Source organism: Nelumbo nucifera, chromosome 5 (assembly GCF_055504915.1).
Source record: "Nelumbo nucifera cultivar China Antique chromosome 5, China Antique-T2T, whole genome shotgun sequence".
NCBI lineage: Eukaryota > Viridiplantae > Streptophyta > Magnoliopsida > Proteales > Nelumbonaceae > Nelumbo > Nelumbo nucifera.
The window spans coordinates 718712-734346 of NC_142653.1; the positions used below are offsets into that span (position 1 = coordinate 718712).

The 15635-nt window shown below is 36.5% G+C and overlaps 1 non-coding gene and 1 pseudogene across 2 annotated transcripts; one reads left to right on the plus strand and one right to left on the minus strand.

Moving 5' to 3' along the window:
* Positions 1–4877: 4877 nt before the first annotated feature.
* On the minus strand, positions 4878–7061 carry LOC104603828 (AT-hook motif nuclear-localized protein 25 pseudogene; annotated as a pseudogene). The gene is made up of 2 exons (XR_016076699.1): positions 5312–7061; positions 4878–5093 (listed from the first exon to the last, which is right to left on the minus strand). The product of XR_016076699.1 is annotated as an AT-hook motif nuclear-localized protein 25 pseudogene (transcript).
* A 5873-nt stretch (positions 7062–12934) lies between these two features.
* TRNAK-UUU (transfer RNA lysine (anticodon UUU)) lies at positions 12935–13007 on the plus strand. The gene has a single exon. It is a non-coding gene; the product is annotated as a tRNA-Lys (tRNA).
* The last annotated feature ends 2628 nt before the right edge of the window (positions 13008–15635 follow it).

Below are 15635 nucleotides of genomic sequence, written 5' to 3' on the forward strand. Positions count from 1 at the left end.
TTACATGGGTTGAAGTCTGAAAGCAGCCACTTTATATGTAAGAAAAAGTGCCGAAGGTTAGGTGTATCCAGTCCACCCCTTCCAAGACCCCAGATGGTTGGTCCAACATTGGGTGATGGCTTTTTTATAGACTACAGTCAGACTCTTCCAAGCTCATTGCTGGGATTTGGAACCTTAACAATGATGGCCTATCAGAGATTTCTGTAATTTGATGGGTCTGGAACTTCAACAAGGACAACCTATCATTTATATCTATTGTTTGTGATATAGTGAACTTGGCTTCCAAGGTTCCATAAGCTATCAGGCGTTCAGCAAAGGTGAGTGGCTCATGGTATGGCTTATAAAATGATTAGAGTGGTTTAACTGTATTAGAAATTTATAGAATGAATGGAATACTTCCATAGTTTGGTTGACACTTGAAAATCCTGGCAAATCCATACATTTATACCGTGTCAAAAGTGATATAAAAAAAAATGAACACTGGTTCTTATCTTCCCTTATTTGGTTTGTTAAACTTAAACCAATATAAAACAAAACCCCTTCTTCCCAACTTCGACCCCTTCTCATTTGAGCCACTTCTTTCCTCACTGGCCTCTATTGACCAACCCAACCAAAGTTCTACTCTTGTTTCTTGGGATGTACCAGTAAACGAGATCCAACATGCCCTGCAGTTGATAGGGTAAACAAACCTGTAGGAACAAAATACTTAAAACCCAATTGGCAATGAAAGATCTCTGTTTTTAAGAATAGGGTTAAATGGTGAGTTCCTCTGTTATAATGTTCTCGGAATGTTGACAGGCGTAAGTATCAAGAACTCCTGTTTTACAGGTTTGTTTATTACATACTTGTCAGCTCATAGTTTCTTCTTTGATTAAATATTATTTCAAATTAGAATTGAGGAATGCTTTGCCTTCCTTTTACATGTTTTCTTTCTTGTTATCAAGTTCATTCTTCTCTTCCTTGCTCCATGTGTTGGTGCTAATTTAGTTAAGTTTAGGAGATGGTGGGAAATTCTCTGTTGTTGTTTTCTTTGTAATGACTTGTGTTTCTTTCTGAAAAACGGTTTGCATTTCTCTGTCCTTCTATATAGCAGGAAAGTACGAAGTTTTATTTCCTTTCTCTCATTCATTCATTGAGCTTTGACGAGAAGAACTTTGTTTGCCTTTCTTATGTTTATTTGTTTTTATTGGTTTAACAAATAAAAGGAAAGAAGTAATACAATGTTTTAAAAACCAACTTGGAGGCCAAACTGTTTTTGCCTCTGGGTTGCAGGTCATTGGTTTGACCATCCGGGTTGAATGGGTCAGACCATGTTATGTCATCTCTCTCTCTCTCTCTAGGGGTGTCAATTGGACTGGATTTGGTCCAATTCAATCCAGTCCAATGTAAGTCCATTACAAATGGACCAGGTCCAATCCAATCCAATTAATATTTTGGACCATCCAATCTATTCAAATTTGTTTTAATTTAGATTGATTTCAACCCAAAACTGGTCCATTGACACCCTTATCTCTCTCTCTCTCTCTCTCTATGTATGTATGTATGTATGTATGTGTGTGTGTATCAGTGTATGTGTCTATAAACACATTTTATCAATAAATAATGCATAATTATATTCTATATATAATGTGTGTATTATTTTATATTAATTAATATTTTTTAATTCAATTTTTTTTATTTGTAAAAATATTAACAACTATGATTTTTAGTCCGAAAAAAGGGTTTTATGCAAAAATAACTGAGCATTAAGGTTTATAGCCTTTGAAAGTTTTAGTGTATAACCTGTGACCTGATCACCGGGTTGAACAGGTCAACCTCCCATTGACCCGAATGCCAATGCAAAACCCAGTCTCACCCTGTCCCATTGACATTCCTGGGTGCAAGGAGTTTTCTGTATTATCCTTAATCCTTAATTGGCATAGGGTATCACAATCACGCCTTTTTGGGATTTTTTAAAATAAATTTGATATATCATGGTGAAATCTAATAAGAACATCCCCCTCGGAAGAAGTATAATATCGTATAGATTGACGTCGTCTAATGGTATGCATTTGCTGATTAGATCCGGTGGAAATGTCAACAATTTCGATTTGTTTGCCAGGGATCTGGAATTGCTACAAACATTGAATGGTGATGAGCTAATATGTCTACCAACGTTACAAATTGTGTGCAACCTGTCTTTTGTGCTGCTACTTAATGCACTCAATTGTACTTTGCGAGTTTCATTGATTCTTTGAATGAAGATGTTTGCATAAAGTGCAATCTGTAGCATGTATTGAAAAATGGCACATAGGGCTATAAATGGACAAATACCGCTCCAATCCAATTCGAATCCAATCTAATTGAAGTGTTTTTGATAACTGAAGCAACATAATGGACTGTTTGATAAGGATTTGCTGTCTTTGTCTGTCTTTTTAAGGTCTGTTTGGTTCATAGTCGGAATGAGAATCAGAACCCTTCGGAGTTGGAATGGTCTATTCTCTTCATCTGTTTGATTCAATCTAGAATTAGAACAGACTAAAGTGGATTTTCATTCTCAAGGGAGGAGGGAATGTAATTCTGGTTCCACCCAACCACATGGTTGGAATTGGAATGAGAATGGATGAACCCCTATGTTCAGTGATCTATCCAGTTTCATTTTTAGATGTTCACAAATCTTCTTAAAAAGCTTATTTATTAAAAGACAAAATAATAAACTTTTCATCAAATAGCCCCTAAGTTAATTGGACTGGATTTGGATTTAAATTTTAATCCATATTAATTATTGGATTGGATTGAATATCCACCATAGATTCAATACCGATCAATCACTTTGAATAATCCATTCTCCCTACAACGTGCGATCAAAATTAGTCTTCCATTAATTGATGGTCAGTTGCCTGAATGGTTCAGATCGAACTGCAAGCAGTACAAGCACTATCTATCTATATATTGTTCATCAGCTAAGGTTTGTGGGTTCTACCACAATAGAATTAAAAGTGTTTTCACCATGTAACAATTTCCACTCATCACTCTTTAGCCAGCAGTTGCTACTAGCTACAGCAGGACTGTCTACCTAGATTGACAAACAATAAAGTAAATATTTATGTAGCAATTCCAAATTTCCAATGGGGATAACTCGGAGGTACGGTAAGTCAATGTCATAGGAGTTCACATCTGCACTCCACAAGGGGCGCCCCACAATGTCCCACATTGTATCCCTGCCATGTATTGGAAACATCTTCCAAATATAATACCAGACCTGATGATATCATCATCCGGAGATGTTTCCAATACAAGGCGGGATGTTGTGGGACATTGTGGGGCGCAAATCTGAACTCATGTTATAGCTACTTAAAGCAGAGAATTGAGAAGCTGCTCTAACTAAGTTGAAACATATATTTCTGATGTGTAACTTTAACATGCATGTAACGTTGAGGTAGAAATATAGATAACATTAAGGTTTTCTAATGGGTATTCTTAGCGTGTTGGAATAGGTAGAAGTTGATGAAGTAATGAAATGCATGCCTTTGCATTCACTTAATTTCTTATTAGCATGAGTTAGGCTTGTACTATCCCCCACACTAGGACTTGTTCATTTAATCAGGTTATTATGAAGATGAAAATCATATGATGCATTCCAAGCTTTGTTCTCTTTTTCTTTTCCTGGTTTATTCTTGGTTTCCTTTTTCTTTTTTCCTCTCAAAATTCTAGCTCACATGAAATAATAGACTTTTGAATGCTTGTGCAATATATACTCTGTCTGTCTGTAGATCTGTCAAGGCAGACATGCCTTAAGATTTCAAGCAAATAGGAGCATGCAAGCGAATAAAGCTGCCCAACATTCATTCTTAAACAAGAAAAAAAGCTTACTCAACATGTGATCTCATCATAGAGGCTTGAAACCACAGGATACAATGCCTAGAACCTACCCACCGAAAAACAGTATGCCCAACTCGCAATTTAATTTGGAGCTTAGTTTTAACTGAAACCTTCAGAAGCAAATGTTCTCCATCTTAACAGGTAGAAAAGAATCGAAAGGTTTCTTGGAGTATGGGATTTTAGATAAAGGTAAATTAGGTAGGGTGCAATTTAGAGGAGTTTACATCGTACATGCATGTATGTATCTTCCAAAAAGAAAAACAAAGGACTGAACTCAAGGAGCTAATTAAGTAACACACCAAGTTGAAGCTCCCATATGTACTTTATTCCCCAAATTTCAATGTTTGGGGAATTGGATTTTCTTCTTTTCTTTTTCTACCAAGTGTACACAGAAGCACTTCAAAGAAATAAATTCCATTTTTGTCTAGTTATTAAGTGATGAAACAGGTGGTCTAATCTATTAATCTTGGAGGGTGTTTTAATAATATTTATCCATATGATGTTTTATTTGCAACTGACGAGACAACTTCCCTTTTCTATTTCTGTAACGCTTGGTCAGAAAAGTTTGGAGTGTGCCTGTCGATAGAGAAAGACTTGTGTAGTTCTCTAGTTATCAGAAGTAACAAATTAAGGTTTTTGCGCCGGTGAAGAAAACAAGAGGCTTTATTTTTTTATTTTTATGGGTAACCAGAAATATGAATTAAAGGAAAAAGAATTGGAACCCCACCAAATAGTTAAAGGGATTGTGAGTGAATGCACCTTAATATTTGAACCAGTACAAGGTTTTCGTAGATCTTTTCCTTTGTAGGTTATTCACTTCTTTTTCAGTAAAACAATCTGAACCTCAACCTTGGAAAAGAAGCAAGCAACCCTTAAAAATATTATTATTATTATTTTCATTTTTTGTTTCTGTGTAATGTGGAAAGATTCACAAGCTGCAAACATGTTGTCATATTAATTTTATGGGAAGAAAAGGTACACAAGATGGAACAATCTAGAAGGAGACCCGAGGAATGTGTGCATATAAACAATTATATATAGAAATCAGTAAACCAGGAGGAGAACAAAAAGGAGAAATCCCAAAGGAAAAAAAAAAAAGAATCTAATGTCTACTAATTGTACATGAATTTGCATTTACGGACCTTAAGAAGTCTCTTTTGCTTCACCCGTTCTTTCACACTACTGGATCTTATCTGTCAGCTCCTGGATAGGCTTCATCTCTTTCTGCCGTCCTGCAAATATAACACAAATCCTCTATGAAATTACAAGCCTTTTCTTTATTCTACTGCTACCATCTCTTGTATTGTTCTTAATTTGCATTGCTAAATATGAAATGAAATGGGTGAGGCAGGCTGTACGTGGTTTTTGCCTTTATCAATGTCTCTTGTCGTGTGTCATTGTTGAATTCAAAGCATAATCAACCCAAAAGAAATAAAACTTAGGGAATTACCTGCCATCCAGAAAACGATCGAGACTTGAAATATCTAACCATGTCAGAATCATCACCACTACTATAATGTACGCCTTGAAGCATTACCACTACTCCAACCAAAACCATCTCCTGGAAACTGATAATTCACCATGTTCACTCCCAAATTATAAAACGAACCACCACCACCACCTGCAGGAGCAGGGCCGCCGCCAGTTGTAACACCGGATGATTGCGATGCTGTAGGCTTGACCTGCACCGGTGACTCCTCTTCCCCCAAGGGTAATCTTTCAAACATGGCATTTGCGAATGATGTAGCCATTAGCATCACTGGACCTGAAGCGATCAAAGACCCCACAACGCTGCCCCCAACTACCTGTCCCTGCCCTCCTGCTAAAAATATTGTCAATCCACCGGCTCCAGGTTCTGCCGGCGGTGGAAGCACTGTTCCCGACAGCGAAAGTATCTCGAATCGACCGTGCATCGTCACTACACTCCCTGGTGGCGCTGCAGGCTGACGCAACGTCACATTGGCGACTGCTCCTCCGCCGCTAAGGATGCAAACACCTCGACCCCGCCGCCTTGCGTAATCTGATAGACACTCGACCACATCAGCGCCGGTCGAGACTTCAAGTACATGTGACCGGAGTGCGCTGGGGCTGTCACGTGTGACGATAATCGGTGGCTTCGGCTTATTTTTGGAGCCCGGAGGTCGGCCCCGAGGCCGACGGGTGGGAATGGCTGCTGCACCAGAACTTGTTGTGGCTGCGCTTGGGTCGGCTTTTTGATCCTTCTCTGGTGAGTGCTTCAAAACCGATATTTGGCTTGTCTGTTGTTGAGACTGCGATGTTCTTTGTGTGTGCATATCGGGTCGGAGTAGATGGTGGACATAGCCAGAACCTGGGCCTGGTTCCAATCCCTCCATCGCCACATCTATTCTCTCCCACCACTTACTTGCCAGCTTTTACCGGTGCCTTCGATCTGGTCTTCTCTTTCTATATATGTCACCGATCGAATAAATGCTATTTAGAGCTTAAAAACTATTTCTAATAAGTTCCAATCCTCTTATTGTTCTCTACCCTTACAACTAGGAACTAGCTAGTCGTCAAGCTAAGACTCAAGAACAGCCATATCATCTCTTGACCAATTCAACTGAATACCTTAAGTTTGAAATCCAAACATACAAGATATATAGGACTCGGGGGCTCTTATTACATTAAAAAAATTCCTTCATTTTTATTTTTCCTTTTCTCTCTCTAATTTTTCAATGAACAGCATGAATTCTTATTCTCAACCCAGTTTCGAGTGCTGTTTCAATTATCAAAAAAAAAAAAAAAGTGATATCTCAAACAAATACAAGCTCTCAAATCGGAACCCCGAAATTAGAATAACAGAAGGAAAAGCTGACAAGAAGCTCCAAGTGTGTAATACCAACTTGATGCAGTGATTCACTCAGTCCATAAAATTAAAACAAAGCCACAACTCCAAAGCCCATCAATGGTGTTTACCTGTTGCTCAAACCAGCAGTAATTCTTCCCTACCTAGATGGATCTTTTGGCTGCAGTAAATTATCAATATACGTTCAACTCAACTCATATAAGCAACAATTCTGCCTGATCGATCATCTGAAAAAGAAAATAGAAGGAAAGGAAAAATAATTTTTATGTGTGAAACGATGGGTTTTGAGCGTGTGGAGTGGAGCTTTGAATGAAAGTTAGGTTCAGTGGAAGGTGTGTGTGGAGTGGGAGGAGAGAGAGGAGGGAGTAAAAGCAGAAGCAATTACAAGGGCAGAGAGGCCTTAATCTTAAGCACATGGGAATTGGGATTTGGGAAGGATAAAAAGCAAGCCAACTACATAAAATAAAATAATATCGTATTAGTTAGTACTTAATTACTTTTGAGCTAGTAAATTTAGAATATATAAAAATTAAACAATAGTAAATGTTCATGAAAACGATACTAAAATTAAAAGACATATTAAAGTGGAACTTTGATCAGTAACATTTTTTAGGAGTGGTGATGCTTAAAGCTTAATGATTAGTTATTGCATTTACATGTGTCGTCCATTTATGTGCAACGCCAACCCTACGCTGGTTGGTTGAGCTAACCCTAACCCGGCCGAGAGTTAAATACTTAAATTACAAAGGTCATTTGGTCAAGGATATTTTTGTCATTGACCAAAGAGATGGAAGGTCATTTAGGGCATTTTCTAAGATACGGTAGGCGCTAGCAGCTATATTGCTAAAATTAAAGAAATTTCCTGCCCACAGCTGCAGAAGTGAATGAGTGATTGCTCCAACTCCAAGTTTATATCGTCTACTAATTAAACCCACCCACCCCCAAGTCGTATTAATAAAGAAAACATGCAAAGTGCAAACGAAAGTTCTACCTACTACACTCTGCACTTGCAACCCGGATCCAAATTAAATATATAGGATCAGGAGGTGATGGTGATCGCTGATCACTGATCAGAAAGAAAGAAATTTGCTAGATTAGATGTAATCAATCAAACATGAGATGAGGCAAGGCGTCTGCTCCGGTGCTCCCTCCCAGTCCCAGGAAGATTAATTTTGGATTCTGACATTGTAGCCACGTGGAGGCTGGAGAGTTTTTCTTCCCGGTGGGGGTTGGGGTGGTATCACAATTTTTGTAAAGGAATGCACGTGCAAATCCTAAAAAAACTTTGTGGAGGTCCATCTGGCATCTGTCGTCACCGAGTGTGGGATAAGCCCAGCTGTCAGACACGTGGAACGTGTCGTGTCGGAACATCGGTACTTGCTCGAGTCAGCCTTATCCCCCTTCCTCCTCCTCCTCCTCCTCCGACCCCTCTCTCCTTTATTAGATCGATGCATCTTCTGATGCTGGTGGTAGTGGTGGCCTGTGCAAATTAAACAGCCGGGGGCCCACATGTCAGCATGATTGTTTATGTCACCTTCGTCAATTGTCATTGCGATGGGTTCGACGTCTATTCCTCGAGCTAATCCTATTAGGATGTAGGGATCCATGGCCATGGGGGCCATCGGGCCATGCCAGCATACAACCAAACCTCTCACGCCAACCAACCTTACGCAGGCACAGCTGGCAGCCCCGGCCCCCGGACCTTGCTACTTCATCTTCATCACACATGTACATGACATCCTCTTAACCCTAAAATTTGCCCACGTGTCCATCATCTGTTGATTTCAGAATGGCGTACGTATGCCACCAGTTCCTTTTCTCAGGATGCATATGTGATATGTCACATCGACGGGGTGGTGGTAATGGTAATGCACCTGCTCTAGCTGTTTGTCTGTAATGTGTGCTTAGGTGGCAAACTTGTTTCGCCTTGGCTAGCTTGCAGTAATCTATGACTGTGAGTGTGAGGAGCAGATCCCAGCAATTCAGTTTGGAGAGTTTCGACCTTAGTCTGGCCTGGCGGCCAATTTGATTTGATGATGTATATACTTGTGGGATGCTACATCACCACTTGCATTTCATGGGTCATACTCACACACAAGTTAGGTCAGTTAAGTGGTGATCCAACGAGTGATGTGAGCTCGTCCTGATGATGAGTCGTGACTCCTGCCCATAAGATGGAAGTTCCTGCCAACCCTAACTTTGTTTTCTTTTCAATTTCAGCACCATCCTAGATCCTATTGCATAGCCTTTGTTAGTACGTAGCAAAATTTGTTTTACCTGTTGATCTAGAATGCATATTATAATATATACCTCGGGGCTTGGGTTCCTACTTCCTACTAACCATGTCAACTAGAAATTCAGAATTAATTATTAGTTGGTTAGGATAGGGTCAGCAAGTTCATACAATAGCTAACTTTGCCACATCATCAGCAAACTGCCAGGTTGGAGGAAACACTCTCATCTCATTCATTAAGCTATGCCTATGACTATGAGAACTGAGAAGTGAGAGCACCTTCCACAGATTTATATATAGAAAGTATAATATATGGAATATGCATGGTTATTGATGAGTGATACACCATTTCCATTTGACTTGACTCTTGAGCCCCACCTTAAGTGTAGCAAGCAATTAAAGGCTCTTTCACGTGGTGAAGGTATGGCAACAGGTGACGATATGGAGGATCATACACATACAAACCCTGCAGTATGCAGTAGTCTTGTCTAATCTCTCTCTGTCTCTCTCTTTCAAATAATTCAGAACAATGCATGATGGGACCTCAAGCTAAGATTCAAGAACCGAGGTTATTATATATTAGTAATAGAGGCGGCATTGTACGGCAAGAGGCTTATGCCTCAACTTGATTACAACTCTATGTCTTTATTTATGCAAACCAAACATTAAAGTTAAAAATTTATTAATGTGTAAAACCTTCCAAAATTGAAAAAGAAAGAAAACACTTGCTTAATTAATTATTTAATTAATTGGCTACCAATAAAATAAAATAATTTATAATAAAACATCTTTTAAAAAACATATCATTAATTACCTCTTGCTAAGTATAATAATCATTATTTGCTATTTTATGTTTTAATGCAATACATATGAAAACATCATGTGATAGTATGACCCACCAACCTTAGAACTAAAATTGAATTATTACCAAAAAAATAAAAAGAAAACTGAAAATGATGGTAATGATTTTTTTTAAATAATAAATAAATAAAATATAAATGATGAATTAATTTAATAAAAAAATTGAATAAATTAAAGTGTACACGGTGTGACAGCAGGAGGTAAAAAGACATACAACTAGTGGGTAATCTGGCTAGAAGGAGCTTTTCTTTTGATGTCCGAAATTAAACCTGAATCCATCAGACCAAGAGAGAGAGGCAGAAAGCCTTTAATTTCCACTCAGGACATAGGATGAGGCACCTACATACTTTTTATTTTCTCTACAAATTAATCCAAAAGGTTAAAATTTAGGGGTATTCTTTATTTGGATTTTGAGAGGAGTGAAAGTTGGTCAATGGGATCTTGATTTTTATTGACCAAAAATCGTATATTCTTTTTTTAGATTTATGCATGGTCAGAGAAAGTTTATTTTCTTAGGTATTACTTATTCATCTCCTAAATGGATAAATAATTTTCCCACCTTAAAAAAATTTGTCAACACTTGAAATGAATAAAAATGTCCCATATAATAATAAATTTTTATAGATAAAATGATCATTACCTTATTTACATGAAAAATAAAAGAACATAAATAAATACACTTATCCAAATAAATCTTTCCTAAAAAACAATTACTTGAATAAATGAATTTACTCATATAAATAACTTATCGAAATACAAACGAGACCTTAAAATAAAAATATTTGAACTTGGCAATGCCTTTCTAAGCATCCCTACGTGACTTAATCATAGTCATGAACCTACTGACAATCGACTTTATAAAAACAAATAGAGAGAGCATGCACATTGGTCAGCAGCTGGGAAAGCCATATGATGGACCACACCAACTTTGGTATTCAGCCGGACAAGATACCTCTAAATGGATGCATGAAAAGAAAGCTTTGTAGTTGGACAGTAACAGATATCGCTAGCTTGCACACTCCTGCTGTACGTGTATGCTTACCATGATACCATCTAAAATAGTAAAATGCTTTCACCATAGCCATAAACCCCCAATAATATTATATATTAATGTTTATTTATTCTATAATCATTATATGCTTTTTCATATATAGAATAAATAATCATTATATGATTCTTCTTTCTCTTCTCCCCCTTTATGCTTTCTTCTTAACTTTTTCACTTTCCTCCATTCCTCCTTCCTATCCCTCTTATTAAGTTAAGTTGGTACCCTTTTTTTTCCTCCTTCACTACTACAGCCCTACCCATTTAAGAATGATAATGGGGCGGAGACCATACTCCCTGTCCCCTCCCTTCACTTTTAAATTAATCTCCATCCTGGACCCTCAATAGACATGGGATCCCCATTGAAGACTCAAATCTCCAAATTTTTAATTAAACATATATTTACACTCTTAGGTCATGTTTGAGAGTGTTTATGCTAAAAATAAGTGTTTATTTCAATAAGCACTTATTTACATTTGACATTCAATTTCTTTAACTGTTTATTTTTTATTTCATTTTGGGCATTTAGTAATCTTTTTCTCCAATAAGCATTTATGACCATATTGTCCTTCATTTGCTTTCAAATTTTTAAAATATACCCTTATGTTTATTAAATTACTTACGAAAACACTTTTATAAAAGCAATTTTATGAAAAATAGTTTTACACAAAAGCACTTTTGTGAAAATAATTTTATGAAAGAACTTTTATAAAAGTACTTTTATGAAAGCACCTTTATGACGGTAATTTTATGAAAAGTATTTTTACACGAAAGCACTTATGAAAGTAGTTTTACTAAATCACTTTTATGAAAGCACTTTTACAGAATTACTTTTATAAAATTTAGCTAGGGATAATTTTATAAGTCGTATTTTAAAATTCAACTAGGGATAATTTTGGAAGAAAAAATTGAATAAATGCTTATTGTATAAGCACTTAAAAAAAGCTAGAAATTTGGGCTTAAAAAATAAGTCATTATTTTTTTAAATAAGCACCTATTTTGGGCTTATTTCCCAAACACCAATAAGTGCTTAATGGTGTGATCTTGGCCCAAATAAGCACTTTTTCTTAAGCACTCCCAAACATGGCCATAATTTTTAGAAACTTGTAATTTATCTCCGACTCTAGTCCTCTGTTCTCTCCCCAACTTCCCATAAAAATCAGGCTATGTTTTGCTTTTTTTAATTGTAAAAAAAAACTCCTCCCTAGCTTCTAAATAAGGCATACAGACTAAGATGGAGGCAATTACATATTCTAGAGCTTGACAAGATGAAGAAAGAGATTAATTTATCTCGCTCCGAGTTCAGATCTGCTCTTGACAGAGCATGCCTCACACTGACCTCACAGCATGTTTCAGCCGTGCACCTAGAACATTTTATACTTGTAAATTTTTAATTCATGGGGAGATATTCCATTTGCACAGTTGAAACATACTGTGAGGTCGGTGTGAGGCACACTCTGTAAGTATCTGATCCGATCTCTCTAGAGCAATGGGAAATGGCAAGGTACGGTAGACTATATATGCTTAGGCCCCGTTTGGCATCACTCCCCAAGAGTGATTCTATCAATTCTGATGATTTTCAGGATGAGTTTCAAACCAATTGGCGATTCTCATTCGAGATGAAAAAAATCTCTCCAGAAACGCAATTCGGCGGAGTGGAAAAAAGTGACTATACAGAAATGCGATTCTGGCACCAGTCCAATTCTTGTCACGTTCTTTCAAATTAACGAACACGTGAACGGGTATCACACATGAAAGTCAGGGTAGTTCAGTAATTTTCCCATTCTTCTAATACCAACCGAAAAACTCTACCCCATCTTCCTCCTTCCTTCGACATTTCTACCTTCAATAGATAAGGAATAGGTATACAAGGTCTTTTGAAAAAATTATCATCGGTTTTATGTTTTCCGTCTTGGATATTGATAGAAGGGAGGTTTTTGTATGAGAGAGCATATCCCAATTTTATTTGGCTAGCCCCTTTGCCACGTAGGATAGACCTATTAAGGATAACGATTCTATTTTAAAATTTAATTAAGGTTTAGGAGAAAAGGCGAAGGAAAGAATTCTATATACGGATTAATAAATTTTTCATCACAAATAATACATGAGCCGTCTTAGCTCAGCCGGTAGAGCGCGTGGCTTTTAACCACGTGGTCGTGGGTTCGATTCCCACAGACGGCGTTTGTTTCTTGTGAAAAATAGCTTTTGGTCTCAAATGGGTTCGTCGTATGCACGGGCCACGCCATCGCCAATTCGCCATGGATGTTAAGGCAATGTAATGTGTGTGTCTGTTGCTCATTTCTTGCATGCTTATTTTTTCGAAATAAGTTTTTTTTTTTTTTTACGCTCAAATAACTTTAAAACTCTAAACTTCATCTTTAGAGTATTAGATTTGTAAAAGTTTGCAATAAATAAATATGAGTCATTAATATTTTTTTAAAGATTTTTCAAAATTTGAAAATATATAGCAAAAATATGTAAAATTTTACAATTTTTTATAATATCTTATGATTTCTTTTTTTTTTCTTGGATGTTTAAATTTATGTTGATCTACATTTCTTACATTCAAAATCATAATTTTTTTTGTGTTATTAGTAGATTTATGAAAAATTCATGAAGATATTTGGGGAAAACATAAATTAACAAGAAATTTGAAAACGTAATTTTTTATCCGCCTATAAAGGCTAAATATGTTTTATCATTTGATCACAAAAATTGAATATATTATAATTCTATGGATGATCTATCATATCTACAAACCAATTGAAATTTCTTCTTTAATAATTATTTTTTATTTTTTTTATTTTTAGAATTAAAAATAAATAAATAATTAATTATATTTTATTATTTGATTGCAATGATTGAATATATTATAATTCTATGATGATCTATTATATCCACAAAGCAATTGAAATTTCTTCTTTAATAACTACTTTTGAATATATTATATAATATTTATTTATTTTTTATAATTTTTAGAATAATAAATAATAATTATTTAAATAACAAAAAACTATTAATTATATTTTCACATAGAAGTTGTGCCAATGCATGTTTTATGGTTGGATAGGAGAGTTGGATTTTTCTCATCCCATAAAACATTATAACTTAAGAATTATAATTTATAAATTATAGCTAAGCATATGATTTTTAATGAAGTTATAATTGGCTACAATATATTTATTCATAAAACCATTAAAATATATTAATTTAATGCATATACACCTCATTGAGGTATTATATTTAGTGTTATTAATGTATTTTTATGATTTAATAAAGTATTTATAGTGTTTCCAAGCGTATCTTAATTTTTCTCCGATACGCATGTGCATTCAAGGTGTATCTCGATACATCTCTTAAAACTGTCTTTTCAATACACTTAACGTTTCTGATACTTTGAACCTTGATTTCATGAACTCATAGCCTCATACTATAAGATAGTCAGATTTTGAAATGGCTTTTGCTTCACGTACTGACTGACCTGGCCTGAGGGGGTTGGGTTGGGCACTTGGGCTGGACTGGACCGGAGTGGAGGGCATCTGTTTCTATCTAGTTTCTACTTTCTCTACTTTCTTGCATCCGAGTAGTGTTACTGTTGGTGTTGGAGAGTGCATTGCCTGTGCCTCGCAACCCGGTCCTGTCTAGGATGGGGAAACCAAACCATGGCAATATATAATACGATTCCGCTCTTACTCTGTAGCAAATCTACATGAAATTTGAAAACCATGGCAACACTCATCCACTACATTTTTTAACAATTCATTAATAAAAACCTTTACTCACCACCTATACAATAATCCATAATATGAATTAAGAATTAAAATCAAACAAACAAACAACCAAAAACATAATTGGGATTTTAGAATAGATGAGAAATCGGATTTTACCATGCTTGACATGTTTTGTGAAGAGTAAATCCAGATTTGATGGATGAGACTAAGTCATTCAATGGTTACAATTAGACCTATTCATGGACCAGCCTTGGGCTTGAATTTTACCAAATTTTGAAAGGGCCCGGCCCAGAGACTGAGCACAAAACAGTATGAAGTTGGGCCCAAAGCCTGGTCCATGAACAACACTAGTCACAACTGTAAACCAAAGAATACCATGTGATGGGCTACTGGTCTCAGCTAAGCATTAAGATCATTGATCATTGGCTCGCATGAGACCGGATCTGCTCCTCACACCTGGCGCTTCACAAGTGCCTTACACGCACATCGTACCATGCATTGGGAACATCTCCCGTGAGAGATGTTCCCAATGCACTGTGAATGTGCATGTGAGGCGCCTATTTGTGAAAAGCAGATCCCGTCTCGGCTCGCATGGCCCACTTTTGCAGGCTGCCTGTACTATAGCTGATCACGCCAGGCTGGAATGTGAGTCTAGGCGGGTCGTGCCTGTCTGGCCCATAACCCCTCAAAAGAGAACCCTGGAATGGGCCCTCTCTTGCCACGTCAGATCATGGGCGACACGATTTTTTAGAAAATTTGAAAAAAATGAAAAGGTTAAAATAAATTAATAAGATAAACAAGAAAATAAAAAATCTTAAAATTTTGTCTTATATGTATATAATTGTTTATATATGAAATAATAAAATGAAATTAAAAAAATTATAAGAAAATTGAAATAAAATAGATAGATAAATAGATAGAGTGACGTGCAATGTCGGCCCACAAACAGCATGACCCACTCAACAGCTCTAATCAGAGGAGGGTTTGTACAATGACCAAATACATTGCCTTATATACATTAGGTGCCCATTTGGGAGGGCTGAAGGGCAGCGGCTTTTACATAAGGGTGTCAATGGAC